The sequence below is a fragment of the Lathyrus oleraceus genome, chromosome 6, assembly GCF_024323335.1.
Source record: "Lathyrus oleraceus cultivar Zhongwan6 chromosome 6, CAAS_Psat_ZW6_1.0, whole genome shotgun sequence".
NCBI classification, from domain to species: Eukaryota; Viridiplantae; Streptophyta; class Magnoliopsida; order Fabales; family Fabaceae; genus Lathyrus; species Lathyrus oleraceus.
Window position 1 is genome coordinate 458,801,920 of NC_066584.1, and position 23,750 is coordinate 458,825,669.

Below are 23,750 nucleotides of genomic sequence, written 5' to 3' on the forward strand. Positions count from 1 at the left end.
CCCAGGGCTCCTGAGGCATTAGCAATTTCAAGGATATTCATATGGAAGTCATGAATACTTTCATCTTCTTTCATCCTCAAATTTTCAAACTTGGTAGTAAGCAGCTGCAATCTAGACATCTTTACTCTAGAGGTACCTTCATGAGTGGTTTTGAGAATATTCCAAGCATCTTTAGCCACCTCACAGTTGTTCACCAGTCTGAAGATGTTCTTATCAACCCCATTGAATATAGCATTCAATGCTTTAGAGTTTCCAAGAGCTAGTTCATCCTCCTCCTTGGTCCATTCTTCCTTAGTCTTCTTATCAGTTGTAACTTCTTCTTCCTTAGTAATAACGGGATGTTCCTAGCCTGTTAGAACAATCTTCCAAGCCTTATTATCCAAAGATTTCAGGAAGGTTACCATTCGAGGTTTCTAGTAGTCATAGTTAGATCCATCCAGAATTGGTGGTCTGTGAACAGATCCTCCGTCTTTATCCGTAGTACCAGAAAGTAACGTCCCAAGATCTCACCCAGAACCAGAGCAGGATGCCTGCTCTGATACCAATTGAATTTCTGGTATCAGATATGAGATGTCGAAGGTAATGTCACGACACTAATATCTGAATAATATAAACAGGATAAAGATAAAGAAACAATAGTACAAGTGACATAAGCAATTGTTAACCCAGTTCGGTGCAAACTCACCTACGTCTGGGGGCTACCAAGCCAGGAAGGAAATCCACTAAACAGAATTAGTTCAAAGACTCTCAGTAAACAACTTCAAGTTACAATCTTTTCACCTAATCTCTACCCGTGTGACTTCTATCTAAGAACTCTTAGATAAGAGACCCTACTCACTCCCCCTCAATCACAACAGTGATGTAAAAGCAAATATTACAAAGAAAGAAGACACTCTTCAAGAACACATACTTGATCTTGCTTAAAAGCTTCAACCAAGTAAACACACACCCATGCTTCAAAGCTTAGAGTGGACAAATTATAACACAAAAGTCAGTCCAATTCAATCATCAATAGGATGAATGAATGGCTCACAATACACAAGCTCACACAAGACTAAAACCCTTATTCTCTCTCACTATTTCGTTCGTTTTCTTGTGTATATTAAAACCAAGTTTTCCATGCCCTTTAAATAAAAGCTTTCGAATGGGCTTGAACATCATAAAACCCTAAAACTATTTTCCTTTCGTATCTTCTTATTCACGACAGCTGATCATATCTTTTTGGAAAATAAGTCAATCTGATTTTAATTCAGAATATCGTGTTCAATCTCCACATCAATCACACACAGATTTGCATGAAAAGCGCAATCGTAAGATACATAACATTCAGACTGAATGTTCTGTATACACATGTCTTAACATCGGGTCTGACATCTCAGCTAAATCCTGCACAACCATATTTAAACACCCTGTAGGAAACTGATATCTCATGTCAAGACAACACTCGTGATAACTCTAGGTTTTACCAAAATTGATGCCAACACATAGAACCAACATTTTATATAGTAGAAGAGAATTCAACTTTTTTTTTATTCAAGAATATTTCAAAAATCAGGAGACAAAATATGTATTAGTTCTAATATTTATAATTATTTAATTTATTAGTATGAGATCTATTAAATAGTTTATTAAATTTAAATAAGATAGTTTATTTTCTACATTAAAGAATATAAAAACATAAGTTATATAAGATTATCACTTTTTGAGTTTTTCTGCCTATCAAAACTTAGTATGTTCTCTCATCTCATTTCTGACACTTGTTCAATAAATTTCATTAATTTATTTTTCTTTAAATATTCTATAATAATAAAAAGATAAATTTCATTTTAAATTATTATATAGTATAAATAGTGGTAATAACGTGTTTCTACGATGTTACTATTAATTGATACCAACATTACCATTTTAAATTTTGAACAAGTCAAGTCAAAAAGAAGTAAAACAAAAAATCCCAACCTTAAGGTTTGCTCTTGACTACATTTCATCATACATGAATCGAAGAGAAGAAGATTCAACATCAAACATCAATAATCAACAAACATTTCATCAAGAAAACATCACACATGCATGAATCGAAGAGAAGAAGATTCAACATCAAAACTTGAAACAAGTAGATCTCACTCAAAACAGCATGGATTTGCACGATTCAAAGCTCAAACTACTCAGCATACTTAGATCTATCACAATAGCATAAGAATTTTAAGAAATAAAGAGATCGATTCTGTAACCTCTTGAAGTGCAGAAATGGAATTCGCTTGATTCAGGCTGTGTAATGGCTCAACAGTTCTTCTATGATGCTTGGACAAGTGATTGGAAGAGAAATTGCAGCTCAATTGTGCATGATTTTTCCAGAATTTGGATTCACCATTGTTGCTTCAAAGCTTGCATATGCTTCAAACAGGCACGAATTGCTATGGATCTATGTTCAATCTTGCTCAATGATGCTTCAGAAAGATGAATTGATCAAGATAAATGCAATTTGTTTGAAGAAATTGAAGGAAAATTTGAGAGAAAAAGTTTGAGAAATTTTCTAGATCTGAAATTGTGATTGTTGTTATGAAAAACAGTTAGGGTTTTTGTTATATACCTCCTACTAATCACTCATTAATCATGCTTAAGCCATTTGGTAATTGGAATTAGCAAAAAGAGGTGTAAGTGCAAAAATGGGATTTTCACCCTATGCATGAAATGCATGGTGAACAGTGCACGAATTGTGATTCATTTTCACTCAAAAATCTGTTTTAGAGCTAAAGGCAATGGTAGAATGCTTAAACAATGCACCAATTTTAAACTTTAAAATTTCCCTCCAAAAATCAAGTGAATTGGCAAATGTTCATGTGATGATAATTGGTGTAATGCAATGCATGATTTGGAAACTATAGGTCAAAATAAGAACAATGGAAAAAGAGCCATCCAATTTGGAGTTTTGGTTGAGAAGTTATGGCCATTTGAATCTTCAAGTACACTTTGCCATGTTTTGATCATATCTTCTTAACCACACATGAGAAATTGATGATCTTGGACTTTTTAGAAATGGGAGAGAAAGATCTACAACGTTCATGTTCAACAAAATTTCATTTGAAGATTTTTTGATGATGTAATTTGAAGTTGAAGTTAGGCTAAAACCTTTCCATTTTCGGCAAATTTGAATTATAGGTCACTTTCTATTTTTGGAAAGTTTTGTCCTAACTTTAAATTATTCAATGTGAATGTTTGAAATGTCAAATGAGACTTGTTTGAACATGAATGAAGTATTTCTAATCACTTCCCACCTCCAAATCCACAGTTGACTTGGCAGTTGACTTTCTAGGCCTTCAGTTGACTTGGCAATGTTCTGATGAAGTTCAAGCCTCTACCACTTGGGGTTTTGATTCAAAATGATAACATAGATCATATGAACTCTTGATAATGATTGTGGGGTCCAAATTCTCAAGAATGACCACCATCTACTGCTCAATGATTGCCTTTGACTGTTTGACTGTTGATTGCTTTATCTGCAAGACAAGGGTTAGATGACATATTTTTGTACTTTTGGTTAGTGGTAAAAGGAAATGCAATGATATACAAATGCAAAACATGCTTGGTGATCAAGAACCACTCTCAACAAGATAACCCACCCACAGGGAAGGAAGCAAGGTGCACAATGATCCTTGAGGCAGTGTGATGATATGATATGATGCCATGAGGTATCTTAGGGACAAAATTGGGGTCTTACAATCCTCTTATTATTTTACAAGTTCCGCATACTATGGGTATGGTTCACATGATGGTTTGTATTAATTTTTCACTAATTTTTTCAATTAAAGGTATGTATGTTGTTGATGTTGTTGTCGATTTTATTTTGTGTTATTTGTTAATAAATGGTTTTTCATGTGCAGGTAGCTAGTGGTTATGATTTACATGAAGGTATTCTTATTCTTCCTATTCTCTTATTTTCTTGTATGTTGTTGTTATGTTTTACATGATTTTCACATATTTTCTTCTTGTTCGAAAGTTTATAGTTTTTTTTTTGTATGTTAATATTGTTATTATTGTTGTTGTTGATAAATGTAGATAAATGTTAGTTGACATGATTTTCATATTATTTACTTTAGTTTAACATGTTTTGTTGTTGGTTATTGTTGACAATTTTTCTCTCCATATTCTCTCTTATTCATGTTTGTTGTTGTTATATTGATCTTATTGTTATGTATGTTAATAAATTTTTGTTGGATTACAATGTACTGCTAGTTTATAATAACATGTTTTTTTATATTGTTTGTAGGTTTAAAATTGATTTGTATTGCAATGAAGAAAAACATACAAGAGATGATGAAGCTGGAGTGAAAGATGCAAACTTGTGTGATAAACCTAGAATGATATTCATTCAAATTTAACACAAGTTTGCAACTTTCTCCTTAATTTCATCATACTTTCATTTTGCAAGTTTGCATACTATATGTGTGGTTCACATGATGGTTTGTCTTAATTTTCCATAATTTATTTCAATTAATGGTATGTATGTTGTTGATAAATGTTGTTGTATGTTGTTGATGTTATTGGTGATGTCGTTTTGTGTTATTTGGTAATAATGGTTTTTCATGTGCAGGTAGTAAGTGATTATGATTCTTTACTTATCACTGATGAAGCTGGTTGCGTGAACATGTATCTAAGAGAGTTGTGAAGTTTTGTTCGCTGTGGAAATATGACGTGAGTCATTCATATAATGTTCCCATAGGAACACATGTTTTCTAATCTCCCTTCTACTTTATCTTCTTCATTGCTTCCATGAACAGTTAGTTATCAAATTCTTTCAATCTATGTTAATTAATTGATATTTTTGTTGATAAATATTGTTAGTGAGTTTGTTATATCATATATGATTGTTTATTTCACTAATCACTCATTGAACTTGCATTCATTTAAATAGATTTTAGAAATAATAATTAGAAAAATTAAATTACTCTTGAAAATCAACTTAGACGATCCAATGTTTATCGAATTGCATGCATCTTGTAATTCATGAATTCTTCTTTAGCCTATAGAATTTGATTCAATGCCACAAATTCTTCAAAATAATTAATGATGGTAAATGAATGTCATTCTGAATCTTTCACACAAAATTTGAGGTTTATAAAATAAACTAGAAAAATAAGAGGAAATCAAATTTTGAGTCACACAAATAAAAAAACATTCATTCATCATCATTACTTTTAAGAATCCGAGATTGAATCAAATTATATGTTAGAAATTTCGGAAATATTGGTGAAACAATGTCCTTTTCCAATAATCATAATGGTTGGCCTGCAACATGTTTCACCAACAGTTGCATGGAAGTGCTCAAGTGCCGTCTACAAGCCGTCACTAGCGCCCCACGGACCCGGTCCCGGTCCCGGAGTCGGAGTCGGTGTCGTCGGTGTCAGCGACACCGACGAGTGGTTGTAAGGTCGGGACAAGTGGCATAATGCTTAGGACCATCATATGTGTTCATGTGACACTTTATCCTCTTTTGTCCTTTTGTTGAGTTAATGATATTAACTCTTTATAAGGACTTACAGAGTGAATAAATCTTCCAATATGGGATTTTATCTCATGCATTTATTAGCATTAACTCACTTCCACCATTTGTCATTTTGGAACACACTTGTATTTAATAAAATTACAATATTATATGGGTTAATGAGGAAATCATTAAATACAAGATGCATGCAATTTGAAAAATATTGGACCGTTTAAGTTGTTTTTCAAGAATAATTTAATTTTTTTTATTATCATCTTAAAAATCTATTTGAAGGGTTATATATGGTTGATAAAGGACAAAAACAAACAAACAATTCTATATTTTATAATAAACTCTTACATGTACCATCACGGTTGGAACATATAGCCATAGTGAAATATTTTTTTATGCACTTTAATTTGGTTGCAGTTGGATATCAAATCCACAAATCTATATTTATGACAACGACTATTTAAGTGGTGATGTTAGTGTTGTTGTTCTTCTTGAGTTATAAAATTTAATATTTTATATTCCAATGAAAGTTCTCCTTAGTTAATGAAAAATTGGACTGATTGAATTTTCACCTTAGTTAAAATTTTCGTGGAAAACATGATAGGAAACCTAGTATTTTAGTAATCTAAATCAATTCATATCGACAGTTTTATTTTTACATATGGCATTAGTATTTAAATGGAAATATGTTTCTGGTACAAAACTTCCATAACAGCATAAACTCATGTCAAGTTAAAAGCTATGCACAACACTTGAGTTTATTGATAATTTCAAGCTTGAGGTTTTAAAAGCAGGTCCTGTATTTTCTTGATTTGAATCTAATATCCATCCACAGCCACGTCTTGGATTGAAATCATGAACCACTCTCCATTTTCCATATATCATTTTCTTTTGAAAATATCAAAGCATTTAGCTCTCAAACTTGTTCCCTTCCTATTTCTTTTCAACAGCACATTTTTTCCCTTCATGGTGGGGGCATCCTTGGCCAAGTAGCATATCCCCATTAATTCCAACGTTACAAGTCAACATTATTAAATAGTCAAAAAGATAAACGTATATGGAAAAATCAACAATATCAAAATTCTCTATCATCCTAAAATAGTTGATTTTGGATTGACAAAGATGTTTGTTATTGATCAAACTCAAGGAAATACTAATAGAATTGTTGAAACCTAGTAAGTCTTTTCATATATGCTTAAGTTTACGGATTGTCATTAATTTGATTCGAGTATAAGTAAAGTATTTATTTCAAATTTTAACTTTGTTATTTGTATCAACAATTTATTTCAAGAGGATTGAAGTTTTATTTGAATGATATAAGAGCAATGTTATTGGTACCAATAATGTTACATCACAATTGAAGGAAACTTATTAACTTTAAATTTCACATTTTTTTATTATTGATTAAATTTGTCTACATTAATATGTAGTGGATATATGGCGACAGAATATGCAATGTTTGGACAATTTTCTATAAAATCGGATGTATTTAGTTTTGGAGTATTGACTTTTAAGATTATAAGTGGTCATAAAAATAGTATAGCGAGATGATGCCGACTACCTATTGAGCTATCCAAGTAACACCCTTCGCACTAAAATTGATTGACATTTATAAATTTATAAATGACCTAGCTAATTGTATTTTGGATATCTGCATTCAATCAAATTCTTGCAGGCATGGAGAAGCTGGAAAGAGGAAAGAGCTACAAATATTATAGATCCATCATTAAATAATATTTCACAAAAATGAAATAATGAGATGTATCCATATTGGTTTACTCTGTCTTGAAGAAGATGTAGAAGATAGACCAACCATGGCTAGTGTTGCACTCATGCTCAATAGTCATTCTCTCACTCTTTCGATACCTTCGAAAGCCACATATATTTATGGAAGTGAAACTAGAAGCTTCAACCACAAGAAATTATAAATATTCTATAATAATAAAAAGATAAATTTCATTTTAAATTATTATATAGTATAAATAGTGGTAATAACGTGTTTCTACGATGTTACTATTAATTGATACCAAAATTACCATCTTAAATTTTGAAAAGTCAAGTCAAAAAAGAAGAAAAACAAAAAATCACAACATTAAGGTTTGCTCTTGACTAATAGGCGTACAAGTTTATGGTCAGTCAACTCAAGAGTCTAACACTCACCACAGCCTTACATTTCATAATACTCCATTTATCCCTTTCCTCTTCATTTTGATACTTGAAAGATTTTTTTTTTTGCAATGCCTCTGCTTTCTTTTTCCTTTGTTTGTTATGTGTTTGTTACAACTATATCTCAAGCCAAAGCTGAAGAAGATCCTGTATCATGTGATAACAACAGAGGCAACTACACTGCCAGTAGCACCTACGATAACAACCTTAAAACCCTTATATCCACTTTCTCTTCTCATAAAGTAATTAACTACGGTTTCTACAATTTCTCATATGGCCAAGATCCAGACAAAGCATATGCCATTGGATTGTGTCGTGGAGATCTTGAACCAAATCAGTGTTTTACAAACATAAACAACTCCTTTGCCTATCTCAAACGACAGTGTCCAAATCAAAAAGAGGCAATTGTGTGGGGTGTTGATTTCACTTTATGGTACTCAGATCGTTCAATATTTGGGATAGTAGAAAATTCACCTACACTATATTTGATATATGAAAGAAATGTAAGCGATGTGTATGCATACAACGAAGAACCAGAATATTGTATATGTAAACTTAATTATTTTGGTTATTATGTAAAGCTTACATGGGAAAATATGAAGATGGAGTTGAAGATGATATGACGAATGTTGAGTCATTGAGATTTAACTTTAATGCCACAATAGTTGCTACAAATGGCTTCTCCAATACTAATAAACTTGGACAAGGTGGATTTGGAGTGGTTTATCGGGTAAGAAAACTTATTTATTTATTTATAAAAGTATCACAATTTTTATAAAAGATTACTATAAAAGAAATATAATTTATCATACATATTTAAAAGTGAAATGTTTTCAGGGTGAACTACCTAATGGACAGATGATTGCAGTTAAAAGGTTGTCAAAAAATTCTACCCAAGGAGATGAGGAATTTAAAAATGAAGTACTATTAGTAGCGAAGCTTCAACATCGAAACTTAGTTAGGTTACTGGGTTTTACTTTAGAAGGAAGAGAAAGACTACTAATTTATGAATATATTTCAAATAAAAGTCTCGATTTCTTCATATTTGGTAGGTTTTAGTATCAACTTAATTACACTTTTGCACAATATAGGGCCTTTTTCTAACTATTCATATTTTGTTTTCAACTTAATTACACATTTGCATAATATAGGGGTTTTATTTAACTATTCATATTATTTTTTTCCATTATTATATATATAATTTTGTTATATGCGTAGATCCCATCAGGAAAGCACAAATGAATTGGGAAATACGTTATAATATCATAAAAGGTATTGCTCGAGGTCTTCTTTATCTTCATGAAGATTCACGCCTACGCATTATACATCGTGATCTCAAAGCAAGTAATATTCTATTAGACGATGAAATGAATCCGAAGATATCTGATTTTGGATTGGCAAGATTGTTTGTTATAGGTCAAACTCAAGGAAGTACAAATAGAATAGTCGGAACATAGTAAGTTTCTAAATTTGCTTAAAATTATTAGTTGTCAAAATATCTTAATTGCAATCAACTAGAGATAAAATGCTAATTTCCCTTCATTACTCAAATATATATATATATATATATATATATATATATATATATATATATATATATAACAATTTATCCAAAAACTTACATGTTTGATTTGATTGTTATAACTTATAAAGTTATTGGAGCCAAACCTTTTAAAAGGTAATTGCATAAAATACTTACACAAGAAATTAAGACTAAAACTGAATTAAGAATACCATTGACAGTATGTAACAACCGAATTAAGGAAAATATTAACTTGAAATATAAAAATATTTATTACTAACTAATCTTATTTATATTAATATGTAGTGGATATATGACACCAGAATATGTAATGTATGGAGAATTTTCAGTTAAATCAGATGTGTTTAGTTTTGGAGTATTACTTCTCGAGATTATAAGTGGTCATAAAAATAGTGCAAGCATTTGTCATGGGAAGAATATGGAATATCTATTAAGTTATGTAACTTTTACATTTCTCAAGTATAATTTATTCCTTATTATTAATGATAAAGATTAGAATACCATATAATCTTAAGAATGCATTTGGATGAGATAATTAATTTTTTTAAAGAATTTAAAAATTTAGGCAATTTAAATGATTTAATTGATTTTTATTCAATTTGATTTTTTTTGTTTAGATTAAATAATGAATTAATCATTGTTAAATTTTTGGGTCATTTTTAAAATTTTTAAAATTTTTTGGTCTTAAAAAAACAAAGATTAATTTGCAATTTTTAAAAATTAAATAGATCAATTAAAATTTGAAAATTATTAAAGATTATTTGCAAATTTTTGAAAAAATTTAAGGTAAATTTGTAATTTAAAAAAAGGATCATTTTACAAAATTTAAAAAGATAATAGTAAATAATTTAATATTCAAATATTATATAGAATGAAAAAATAATTTCAATTCTTATATCATTTTAAATTTATTAAATTGAACTCGATCAAAATACTATACAAATTATTATTGTTTTAATAATTCTTATTTTTTATCTAAATAAATAATTTGATCAAATTATTTTAAATTCTCTTGAATCACACTCTAATTGTGTTATATGCATTTTTCAAATTCTTTTAGGCGTGGAGAAGCTGGATGGAGGGGAACGCATCTAATCTTATAGATCCATCACTAAACAATATATCACAAAATGAAATAATGAGATGCATTCATATTGGTTTACTTTGTATTCAAGAAAATGTAGTTGACAGACCAACCATGGCTACTGTTGCACACATGCTTAATAGTTATTCTCTCACTCTCTCCATACCTTCCAAACCTGCATACTTTATGGGAAGTGGACCTAAAAAGCTACCAGATATGCAACTACTGGTTGAGGATGCAGCTGCAACAAGATTGGATGAATCGATTAACCAAGTTTCAGTTACCGAACCATATCCTAGATAGATTTCAATCATAAAACAAGATGGTTCATAAGTATTATATATATATATTACTTTATCATCAATGTAATTCTACCAAATACTAATTTCTTGAAAATTGTAGTTAGTTTGTTTGAAGTCTTGTAAAGCGTCATAAAAGATAGTTTGGTTGGGTTTGTGTAAACTTCATCAAAATATTCAAGGTATTTTGAATGGGATTTAATGTTCATTCAAATTGTATCCGATATATATATAAACTGGTGCGGGAGAATGAAATCTAAGCTTTTGATGAATCTCAATGTAAGAAAACACTAAGTTGACTAAAAATACTACCTTAAATATGAGCATTATCGCATATTTCCCGTTATGGGAAAAATCATTTCTCATAATACCAGCACATGACGAACATATATACTCAAGGCATCATTTTTTTTTGAAGATATCATCACCCTTCTCACAAATTTAATAGTTTAAATTGGAATGCAACAGACAACTAATGTGAATATGATTGGTGCATAAGATGAAGAAGATGAAGATGGAAGAAGAAAGAGAAGAGGGAATAACAAACTTTCACTATTATGTTAAAACAATTACAGCAAAATAGTTGTACACACACTGCACTACTATAATCAGTGGATACAACTGTTGACAACTACAGTACTATATATATATATATATATATATATATATATATAATAATGTCACGTAGGCGAAATACTAAAATATTGAATTATCCTACAACGTTATCCCTTAATTTAGAATTTAACTAATCAAAACTAATAACACCAATTTCATCCCTCAAATGGAGAAATTGATCAATCTTGATTGTTTTTGTCAGAAAATTTGTCAGTTGTTTCTGAGTGCTACAGTGCATAACTTCTAACACTCATTTATGAACCTGACTTCTTAGAAAATGATATTTAGTCTCAATATGCTTGCTTCTCCCATGCAACACTGGATTCTTGACAAGATTGGTTGCAGACTTGTTATCAATCATCAATTTCAGAGACTTGCTTACCCTGATCTTTAGATCCTATAGTAAATTCAGAAGTCAAACTGCTTAACATGCAGCCACAACACCTGCAACATATTATGCTTCACAGATTGACAAATCAACAACTGGTTGCTTCTTAAAACACCAAGAAATATGACTTCCCAGATACTTAAACAAATATCCAGAAGTACTTCTTTTGTCAATTTTATCTCCATACCAATCAGAGTCTGAGTAACACATCAGCTCTGAATTATCCTTTTCTTAAGAAGGAAACAAAATTTCATACTTCAGAGTCCCCATAATATACCTCAGAATCCTAACAGCAGCTTGATAATGAGACCACTTCGGTTTACTCATGAACCTACTAACCATTCCAACTGCATAACAAATGCATGGTCTGGTGTTACACAAATACCTCAGAGAGCCAACCAATTACTTGAAAGTTGTAGCATATACATCATCACCTTCAGAATTAAAATCCAATTTATGATTTGTTTTTTACGGTGTGACAACAACTTTACAATTCAGCAACTTGAATCTCTTCAGACGCCCAAGTTCATATTTCAGCTTATGCAAAATGATGCCCTTCTCAGAGTACATGAATTCCATCCCTAACAAATATATCATATTTTCTAGATCAGTTATCTCAAACTCATTCATCAGCACCTTCTTGAACTTATATATCTCATGTTCACAACTCTCTGTTAGCAATATGTCATCAACATAAAGACACACCCGAATTATATTGTCTTCAGAAGTATAGTGAACATAAACATCATATTCCATCTCACACTTTATGAGTCCTTGGAGCTTGAAAAATGAATCAATTTTAAAGTTCTAAATAAATAACAAGCATAAGAGTCTACCTATTCAAAAAAAAATGACTTGAAAGAAAATGAAGAGAAAAATGAAAAGAGTTTTACCTTAGTTTTTGTGAATGATTGATGGTATGATTTGTGAATGAAATGAAGTTTATTTATACACTCTAGAAAGGATAGTTTATGAATTATGCAAAGAGTGTGAGTGTCTTCTAGAAATTTATTTAATTAAATAGTGAATAATGATGTATTATATGCATGGAATAATAATGTAATATATGCATGGAATAATAATGTAATATATGCATGGAATAATAATATAATATATGCATGTAATATTTTGGACCTTCTAGAAACATTGATTTTTATTTTATGATACATGAAAATGATTAATAAAATTCAAATGGATATTTTGATGATAAATCAAATGATCATGAATTTTTTTTAATATGCATAATGAAAAAATTCAATTTTAGTCAATTTCTTCAACATGTAAAATGTTGACTTTACGTTGGCTTTTTTACTATAATGCATATATGCATGATTATGGTGACTGTATTTGATGATAAAATGCATATGACTAAAAAATATAAAACTTGACAAATTGACATGTATCAGATAAATTTGAAATACCTGGACAAAGTTGGGGTATGCCAGTTGCCCCTTTAATTACCTTGAACCAGAAGGTATGAATGACAACGGTCTTCGTACATTCGTGATGGAAGATAATTAAATATGAAAAAGACCCGAATTTTGTCCTTCGAGATTGAAGGAAGAAATTCGGAAAGAAAATGCAGTGAGAAATATAATGAGAAAGGTTATCATAAGGTAAATGAAACAATCAAGACTCTCTGAGCATCGTCAGAATAATATCTTGAATGACATGATCAAGATATTCTGAATATTAACTGAGATAAGGGAATGATACCTCAATTTTATCTAGATTTTCTGAATATTAATAGAACAATGTCTTGAACTGAACACACGAGATTCCCTAAGGTTCAACAAGGCAGTGTCTTACATGATATAATCGAGATATTCCAACAAGGGAATGATACCTCAATCATATTTAAGATTCTCCGAGGATACTAGAGTAGTTAAATAAGAGCTTATGAGATTCTCTGAATCAACAAAGTAGTATCTCAGGCAACGTATGAGATTCTTCAGATTAATGAAGTAGTATCTCAAATAGGTAAACAAGATTCTCTGAATACACGAAGCAACATCTTATATGATATAATCGAGATATTCCAAACAAGGGGAAATGATATCTCAATCGTATCTAAGACTTTTCGAGAATACTAGAGCAGTATCTCTAAAACAAATGAGATTCTTCAAATTAATGAAACAATATTTCAAACAGATAAATGAGATTATCTGAATCGGAGAAGCAACATCTTATATGATATAATTGAGATATTACTGCAAGGGAATGATACCTCAATCACATCTAAGACTCTTCGGGAATACTAGAGCAGTATCTCTAAAATAAATGAGATTCTTCAGATAAATGCAGCATCATCTCAAACAGATAAATGAGATTCAGTGAATCGACGAAGAAGTATCTTATATGATATAATCGAAATATTCCAAACAAGGGGAAATGACACCTCAATCGTACCTAAGACTCTTAGGGAATACTAGAACAATATCTCTAAAACAAATGTGATTCTTCAGATAAATGAAGCAGTATCTCAAACAGATAAATGTGATTCTCTGAATCGACGAAGCATCATCTTATATGATATAATCGAGATATTCCTGCACGGGAATGATACCTCAATCACATCTAAGACTCTTCGGGAATACTAGAGCAATATCTCTAAAACAAATGAGATTCTTCAGATAAATAAAGCAGTATCTCAAACAGATAAATGAGATTCTCTGAATCAACGAAGTAGTATCTCAAACGTTCACCTGTTAGGGGGAAGTATTTCAGAAAAGACTCCCTTTTGGAGGAGATTTACTGGAAAAGCTCTGTAGGGGAAACACTCATAAGAATTTTTTTAGGATATCCTCTGCTTGAGGAATATCATTATCAACCATAAAGGTGAAGAAAGACTTGTTGGGAAATAATTCCACGAGCATATGCAGGGTAATAACATTAATGCTTTGAATGAAGACTGTCTTGGATACTTGTGATTGACCATGGATCCTGAATTATGTTATGTTTGATGTTTTGTATGACATTCCACTTTGGATGGAAGTACTTATGCGTGTAATGACGCATGAGATGCATGTAGTATGCAGTTGTTGGGGAGATTTAGGATGTGCATGCAAGAATGTGAATGATTTTTTTTTTTAATTTTGTGTAAGGATATGCATAAGTATGCTGATAATTGATATGATTGTGTTTTTGAATCTTCATGTTTGGCAGGAAAAACATTTATGAATGATGCATGTGATACATGTGGAAATGCATATGGTTGATTGGGCTTTTGTAGAGTTTTATTCTTGATCGCCAATGATCTTGGACTTTGAAGGTGAACTTCTAGATGAGAACTGGTGAAAAGATTAAACTTCCATATGAGAACTTGACTTAAAGGATAAGTTACCATACAAGAACTCGTGAAAATGATTAAAATGCCAGACCAGAACTGACTTTGTTTTTGTTTGTCAGGCGGGAACTGACTTTGTTTTTTGTTTGTCATACGGGAACTGACTTTTAAAGTAAGCTACCAGACGAGAAATGGTTACAAAAGATAGAATACCAGACAGGAACTGGTATCAAAATAGGTAACCAGATAGGAACTTGTTTAAGAGATAATCTACCAGACAGGAACTGGTATTGAAGGAGAAGAGCGATCCAAAACGCAACAGAATTTAAAATTTCTCCTTTAATGATCCTTACGAATGAGCATGATCAGTGATAGAATCGTTACCTTTTGTGGTGATTGTAACCTTTGATGCAGATCTACGGAGCGATCACGAATTTTGAACGATGACAACGCCTCTACTCAGTCCACACAAATGGATTCCTTCAATCTCAGTGCTAGCTACTACGAATGAAGGCTTTGAGTGAGTGAGAGAGAGAAACGAAATTGAAACTGCATAAATGCTTCTGCACAAGGGTTCTATTTATAGAACCACTTGTGTGGGCTATAAGCTAAAAAGCCAACTTAAGTGTATGTGGCCCATAAATGCTTACCATATTTCATATTCTACTTAAGTACACCGTACCTTACGATGTTCTACAATTCACTTAAGTGCATCGTACCTTACGGCGTTCCTTAGTTACTCTATCTCTCATCAATCCGTCCTTTTGTATGTGACCCTGTAGGTTTTCGCGGCATTGACAATTATATTAAATCACATATTTAACATAATAAACAATGAGCGGTATCTAGCAACACATCACTGCTACCCAAGACACGGAAATGTCATATGATCTGACAAATCCTTTTGTGATAATACTTATGTGTACAATTACCCTTTTGCCCTTATATCTATATTGAACAAAAGGCATAGACTGTTTCATCCTTGTCCAGTTCAATATTGGGCTCATAGACATTTATCCTGTTACGTAGGATGGGCAAATTTCATCTAGGTCACTCATGTCCCTTAGCATGCTTCGTGGAGTACCCATCAAATGTCTTTATGGTCATCCAGTTACGGGCAACGTTTGATCAGCAATAAGGCACTTGACTCTACATCTAGGGTCCATAGTGGTTTCAGGTCGAAGGGTAGTATACACCATTATCACCATGAGAATAACTTATGACACTTTGCATATCATTCTATATAGTATTCTCATAGCGGGTCAATCTAGTATAAATATTACTCTTAATATTCATACCTATGTTTAAGACTTGATAACTCCTTATCCATGACCCATGAGATGTGATCATCAGTTTATATACATAATAGTCTTAATGCTTTAATGTTATCCCACTTCACAATAAAGCTCGACTATGGATACTTTAAGAATAGTGTCCTTATGTTTAATGTGATCTCATGATTAAGTCACACTTGATACATTAAACGGACTATCTATTCTAGGGACTTTGTTAGACACACATAATAAAGAAAAATCCTTTTATTATTAATAAATAATTCAATACAAGTACCAAAAGTATTGGCCTCAATGGCTTACACCAACAGGTATTTGGTAAATAATTTTCCATACGTGAATCGGACTTTGAAATGAACTGCCAAATGGTATGCCAAACGAGAACTAGGCCTTGAGAATGATTTTCCATATGGGAACTGGACTCTTATTGAACTGCAAATGAATTGGACTTTGAAATGGTTTTCCAGACGGGAACTAGTTTAAAAGATATTTTCCAGTCATGAAATGGACTTTGAAATGATTTGTCAGACGGGAACTGGACTTTGAATTGCCAAGCGATGTTGGGCTTTAATGTCAAATCTTGTTTTACAGGGTTTTTTGATGTCAAATTTATATTGTGGGTTTATGCATGATGAATGATATGATATGCATGGCTTTATGCTTGAGTGAAACGACATGACTAATGAATGAGGACGATTTATGCAATGATTGGAAGGTTTCTAAAAATGCCCATGTGCGGGTAATGGAAGAGAAGGTTCTTTGAAGCAAGGCATCTACTATAAGGAAAACGTTATTGGATGAGGTGATAGCATGATTCCCCGACACTTGTCTCGGAATCGACGGTTGAGACACGGTAGAAATTGCTTGAGCAACTTAAAGATATAAAGAAGACTTGCTCCTATGTGGCTCATCTTGCCCTAGTTGGTTAGGCTTTGCAGAAGTTTTCCTTGAAAGGATGTTTTGGGAAGTAATCATATTAGAATGATGGTTTGAGATGGCTTGCCCCAGAATGAAAGGATTTATCCCTAATTAACCAACTCATGGAGGGGTTGGATTTGACGTGCTTTTAAGGTAGCTTGCACCGGTATGAGCATTGAAGCGACTTAACTCACACTGATTGAATATTAAAGGGATTTTCCCTGGTTCAATAGAAACTCTAGGTGATATGCCCATGGTTGATAAAGTCTTGAGCTGGTATGCTCTAGATCAACCGATCCCTTAAATGGTTTCCCCCTGATCAACAGATGTTTGAAGACTTTCTTTAGACTGGTCAATTCTTGGAATAACCTTCATATGACCAATTTGATGTTTTGTGTGGCATGCATCTGATTCATAGGTTATGAAGTAGTCTTGATTCTGGTAGATGATCAAGTTTCTCTGATTGCTCTTCGTTCAAATTTCCTGATGTTAAATGCTGAATTGCAATTAAAATTGTTCATTCATAACTGGTAATTTTAATGCGATGCTCATGCAAGTTTTGAAAAGAATCATTTATTGGAACAATGTGATAGCATGTGACGAGTGGACCATGAGTCCAAGCGCAATGATGTTTTAGCAATTTAAAGTGTGAAATATACAACGAGAATAATGAAATTGATGTAGAAGATTAACAAATCTTTAAGAGTCAGTTTACGCAATATTGTTGTAGTATGCTTTCAGAAATAACCCTGCTTCAATTAGGTCTTTTAAGAGTTGTAACGTGGCTTGGTTCATGGTTATTGATCAAAAAGATATAAGTCTCAAAGTTGTTTGTGTACCCACCCCTGCTCCGTGATGAACTCCAATCCTACACTCAGTTAATTCAACATACACGTTCATCTTTTAAGATAGTTTTGAAGGTGTAAGGATAAAGATGATGATTCAAGGTCTCTTGAAATGACAGTCACCTTATTTCGTTTTATGGATGTCAGTGACCCTTTGATTTTGGTATAGTGGTCACTATATCTTATTTTGTTTTTGCTGAGGATTTTCATGACCTCTTTTTATTTTTGTTTTAACCCTAAATTTTGTCGGGACCGCTCTTTGAAGCTTTGAGTCCACCGGGATTGCCCTAATTTTTTCCTAAGTCGCCTATAGACTTTCGACTTAGTGGGCTTTTTCTTTGATTTTTTTAAAGGTTGTTACTACCCAGTTAATGGTCGTTGAAGAACAATCGACATAAACCTTTGATTTTTTCTCATGGTGCTTTCGACACTTCAAGATGTATGCGAAGAATATCATGAGGTTGATCCCCATTCATGATGTATTCCCTTGAAATTCGAATGTGGAGTCAGATCAACTGAACACTACCATGCCCCATGTTCAGTGTAAGGGTTTGTAGATCTGAAAGAAACTCCTACTTCTAGGCTCGAAATGGTTAACTAGGGACTAAATCCTTATTTCTCCGGTGTTTGGGATTTGAAATAATGCGTGTACATCATCAGCAGGATTTTATTTAAATGCATACCATTAGTAATTATGGGTATTTTGTTTTCGCTATCCTCCCTCCAATCTTTGCTAAAACAACAGTTTGATAAAGAAAGTGAAGTGGAGAACATGGATTTTTTTTGATATAAGAGAATAAAAATGAGAGAATGTGAGATAATTGATTCTCAACATGCATTATTACTTCATTAATATTACCATTAAAAAAATAACAATGTTTAAAAACCAGTAACATTTAACAACAAAGAAATTACAAATGCAATGATAAAAATGTCCAAAGATTGCCAATGTTAAGTATGTCTTTATTTTTGAATCACTAGCTCTAGAAGGCACTCCGTGAGGTCTTTGAACTCATTCAGGCGAGAGGTTGATGTGCACTAACAGGCTTCCTTCTGAATAGGATATGTAATTTTTTTCGATCAACTATTGTATTTTGGCCTTGAAAGCATTACAATCCTCAGTTGAGTGATCTATTGATCCATCATGATACCCATATTGCACATCAGGATCATACTCAGGTGGGTATGGTTTCGGAAATGGCCTAAGAGACTTGGGCTCCACCAGCAAGCATTGAATTAGATATGGAAGAAGTTAACTGTATGACATAGGAATTGAATCGAGATGAGCATTCCTTCTTTCCCGATTGTTTCGAGGTCTATGATGGTTCTGATGTTGATCATGATATCCTCGACCACAAGATCTTTGATTTGTATGAGTAGCAGTCCATGGTTGTTGGTATGGTGCTCTAGGCGTTGGTGATTGTCCATAAGGATAATGTGGTGCTGGAAATGGTGACTGCATAAAAGATGAGGGATTATAAGGTCTTGCTAGTGCATCATGAGAATACTTAACATCTGACATGATTGGATTGGTTTTATCTTCCTCCTCCTTTTGGGAATTGCTGAGGGATTCTGTCTTGCTAGCTTAGCTGCTCGAGGCGCCTTGGATTCTTCCACTTTTGAGGGCACTCTCGACGCATTCTCCAATTGTCACTAGGTGGGAGAAGCCTGATAACACACTTCCTACCAACCTTTCAAAGTACGGGTTCTGCAAGGTATCCATAAAAAGTCAACCAATACCTTGTCCAAGAGTGGTGGTTGAACTTGGTTTGCCAATTCTCTCCATCGTTGTGCATATCCTTTGAAAGATTTGTTGATCTTTTGACATAAGCTTTGCAGCTACCTTCGATATGGAGCCCTATCCAAGTTATAGTTGTGTTGCTTTAAAAAGGCATTATCTAAGTCTTCCCATGATTGAATATGGCTTCTTTTCAACTTCATATACCAGTTCAAAGATGGTCCAATCAAATAATCTTGAAAACAGTGAATCATCAGCTTGTCATCGCGAGTATGTGATGCCATTTTTCGGAAGAAGATCACCAAATGGTGCCTTAGACAACTATCCCCTTTGTACTTCTCGAAGTTGGGTACTTTGAATTTTGGCGGGATCACTAGGCCTGGCACTAAGCACATATCCATGACATTGAGACCATGATTGCCATGCACCTCAATTGCTCGGATTTTATCCTCAAGGGCATGAAGCCTTTTGTCATCAAGATTTGTCAACGCCATCAACTGGGATTCTGTAGGAATGTTCACTTGTGGAGGATCATAGTCAGGGAGAAGATCTTACATTGGGTTGGTCATTACAGTAAAGCCTGACGAGGAACCAACATTCTCTATGACAACACACTGAAGATTGGTCTTCGATTGAGCTAGCATAGCTTCCAACATTTGGTCTACCTTGCCTTTCATGTTGTTCGTATCCTTTCTCAGCTAAACTTGTTTATGTTCCAAGCATGTCATTGTCTTTTAGTAGCTCTCAAGGTTCAATACGAGCACCAGGAAGTCAGCCTGTTGGTTATGGACAAATGGTGGGAAGATATTTTTAGTTTATGAAAATAATATGCAATTCATGTTGATGAAATGCGAATGCATAAATTTTATATTTTGGTATGCAAAGAAATTGTAATGTAGGTATAGTTAGGGTCCAGGATAACATGAGTATCACAGAACAACCTACTTGGTATACTCCCTACAGTGGATAGCTTTACACTCTCTACCCATAAACCACTCACAGGGTTAGCTTTGAGGTTTTGGATAAGGTTCCTAGAGTCACAGACGCTAATCGTATCAACATCCTGGTATAGGCTAGCCATTTTATGAAAAGAGTAATAGAAGGTCTATTCTGGGCGGGGGGGGGGGGGGGGGGTGTTCATGTTAGGCGCACGAGGAGTGGTACTCGGAGTCTAACACTACACAACCACAAAGATGGAAACTAATTCTAAAAGTGGCTCCTAGAGTCATGGACCTTTCATGAATCAAGTCGTGCAACAGGCTAGTTGTTTTATGACGAGATCTACGATAAGGTATACTCTAGGGGAAGACGTAATGCTAGGCTCACAAGGAGTGGTCCTTCGAGACTAACACTACACAACTTCCACTTTTAAACTTAGGTGTTTCCTCTTCTTTTTCCAAAGCCCGGGTGTAGAGTTTTACTCATGATATCATCCTAGATCTACAAACAAACAAGATGATAAAGCATATAATAAAAATAAATCATAAAGCAAACAAGCATAAAGAAAACAATTAAGCAAATTAAATATTTATCGCAAAGCCAACTAAGTTAGGCTTGACTCTCTCTTTCTTGGAGCAGAATTCCCCAGTAGATTCGTCAGCTGTCGCATCTCGAAAAATACGATCCCTCGCGATGGTTGCGGAAAAATGATTCGAACAGAATCACCATCGAACTTTATTTATTCCAATGAAGAAATAGGAAAATATCGATAAAACCTTTTAAAAATGGAATAATGGTCGTTTCAACCATATTCAGGTTCATGAGTCAGTTACGTAAGGGGAAGGTATTAACACCCCTCACGTCCGTTGTACTCAATGAGAATCTTTTAGTCTAATATGTGATTTGAATGTTAGCTAATGCTATTGTTTTCTTCGAGTGAATAAAAGATTGAAAAGAGAAATGAAAGGAAACCTCAAAAGGGGAAAATGAGGTTTTTTTACTAGTGTGCTCGCCAAGATTTCACAATCTCGTGCCTACGTATCCTTATAGTGCAATAAGGATGTCAGAGCATTCATAGTTTGGGGTAGCCAAGAGTGTTGGTTGATTGTTTTTAAAGGACGGGTGTTTAAGTCGTATTCTAACGGTTAAGCGCTAGTTTGTATCCGCGTTAGAAAGGACTAAACAATGTCCGTTTATGAAAAGGTTTTCAATCACATGGGGTGAGAAAAGAGTTTGATTAAAGTTGTGTTATGGTGAACACGTGTCTAGATCGCATTATAACGGTAAAACATGGCTTGCTTACTCGCGGCGGAGGCTTAAGAGCAAGTTTGTACGCGTTAGAAGGGATTAGACAAATGTCCTATCTTGAAAGGTTTTCGATCACCCGGGGGCGAGAGAATAAGTTAAAGTTGATGTGTTGTATTATTTTTAGGTGAATGACGAATATTTGGTAAGAACAAGACGTGAGCCTTGGAACCAATGAATTGAGGTATTGTTGGAATGCTAGACTCCAACAATACCTTCTTCATTCAATGTATTCATAAAATTGTTTGATGGACAATGAACATTCAAAAGATTGTTCAAAGGTTCCACCGGAATGCTAGACTCCAATGACCCATCTTTTCGTCCAAGTAATTAGGTATTTTAGAAACGAAAAGAGTGAATGAAAAGCTAACCCAAGACGTGTGCCTCGAGAGCAATCATCAAGGATTCAAGGAATGCGAGATTCCAAGGACTCGTTTCTTTCGTATTTTTTTAGGAAAAAAGTTTAACGAGTTGAGAAAGAGGAAGAGAAATTCGATGTTGATATAGTGTTTTATCGCATTAGTGAAAATGCTTTGTTTGAAATTATATGAGGTGCTTATTAAAGAAAAAAGTTTAGTGGGATTTTGAAAAACGTAATTAATGTTGATCAAATACCTTTTATCTTAGTATTTTTGAAAAGTTAATTTTAATGGTCATTTTGTCTTTTTGAATTAACAATTATGCATCAACTAAAAATACAATAAAATAAACTAAAAACTAAAGCAATAAACAAGGTAAAAGAAATAATAAAAGGGAGGGGCACACTATCAATGCATGAGGTAAAAGAATTAAAAAAACTAAAGAAAATAAAAGAAAAAACAAAAATAAATAAATAAAGTAATAATAACAAAATAGTAAATAAAATATATATACAAAAGACAAAAATAGGCTGAAAATTGGGGATGTAGTTAGGAAAATGCTATAGGTCCAAAAAAGGGAGCCTCACAAAGATGGATTGAGCAATTAGGATTGAGCAATTTGGACCTTCTAGAAACATTGATTTTTATTTTATGATGCATGAAAATGATTAATAAAATTCAAATGAATATTTTGATGATAAATCAAATGATCACGATTTTTTTCTTTCCAATATGCATAATGAAAAAAATGCAATTTTAGTCAAATTTTTCAACATGTAAAATAGTGACTTTATGTTTACTTTTTTACTATAATGTATATATGCATAGTTATGGTGACTATATTTAATGATAAAAATGTATATGAGTAAAAAATATAAAACTTGATAAATAAATTTGAAATATTCTGACAAAATTGGGATATGACAAATGTAATTTGTGTTAAAAACTAGAGAATAAATAATTTGGTTGGTGTGACACTGAATGCACAATGGATCCGTATATATAAAACTGACAAGTTAGAGAATAATATTGAGTTCAGTCTTTCGGTCACCGTGTAGAACTCTGACTACTGCTTTTTCATTAGGCTTCCTCGTAGACACCAAGTGATCAAATTTTATCCGTTCTAGATTTCTAAAAGGAGTTTCATCTTATGTGATATAAACCTCTGTTAGTTTAATGCTTAAGGTGCATGACTAAATAAAATACAGAACATCCTACTACAAAATTAAATTACACAATACACCAGAACAAAATAAAATCTGAGTTCTTCGTAAAGTTAAGTTTTAAAACATGATTTAATTGTGAATTATACGTTGTATGTAGTCAGACTTTGAATGAATGAAGAGTTGCAATTAGAGAAGCAAGTACCTACTAGGTCAAAAATATTGCTAGCATAAAAACCAACTCCATTGATTTCTGCTATGAAGACGAGAGCGTTATATAATAATACATAAAATATAATGTCACACTTCAATAAGTTGA

The 23,750-nt window shown here is 32.9% G+C and overlaps 1 pseudogene; it reads left to right on the forward strand.

Moving 5' to 3' along the window:
• The first annotated feature begins 7,612 nt into the window (after positions 1–7,612).
• On the forward strand, positions 7,613–10,855 carry LOC127091324 (cysteine-rich receptor-like protein kinase 29; annotated as a pseudogene).
• The last annotated feature ends 12,895 nt before the right edge of the window (positions 10,856–23,750 follow it).